The sequence below is a fragment of the Galeopterus variegatus genome, unplaced genomic scaffold (genome assembly GCF_000696425.1).
Source record: "Galeopterus variegatus unplaced genomic scaffold, G_variegatus-3.0.2 Scaffold2536, whole genome shotgun sequence".
Classification (NCBI taxonomy): Eukaryota; Metazoa; Chordata; class Mammalia; order Dermoptera; family Cynocephalidae; genus Galeopterus; species Galeopterus variegatus.
Window position 1 is genome coordinate 47,393 of NW_007728647.1, and position 727 is coordinate 48,119.

Below are 727 nucleotides of genomic sequence, written 5' to 3' on the forward strand. Positions count from 1 at the left end.
AAATTTTGATATATTTCACTTCCATTTTTATACATTTCAAGATATATTCTGATTTTGCCTTCGATTTCTTCTTCTACCTATGTGTCATTTAGAGGTGCGTTTTAATTTCCAAATATTTTGGGATTTTCTAGGTAACGTTTTCATTTTGCTATAATTGGAAACATAAGCTTTTACTTTTCTTCAGTGCAGTTGATGCATGTTTTGTGACTCAAAATATGGTCTATCTTGTGGAAGTTACATATGTGTATAAAAAAATAAGTGATCTACTGATGTTGGGTGGAGTATTCCATAAATACCAAGTGGTTATTTAGTTGACATTGTTGTTCAAGTGTTCTCCATTCTTATCTTTGTGAGTGTAACTACTTATTCTATCAATTACTGAGAGGAGTGTTGAACTTTGTAATATTAATTGTAAATTTGTGTAGTTCTTCTTTCAGTTCTATCAGTATTTGCTTTGTGTATTTTGATGTTCTACTGTGTTCCTGCACGTATAGAAAAAATATGCCATTACAATGAATTGACCTTGTTATCACTATGACCTATCGTTACTTATCCCTGGTTATACTTCTTGTTCTGAAGTCTACATGTTTGTACTCATGTAGCAATTCAAACTTTCTTTTCACTAGTGTTTACATAATATCTTTGTCATCCTTTTACTTTTAAACTATGTGTCTATATACAAGATGGGTTTCTTATAGACAGCATGTAATTGGGTCCTTGCTTTTTT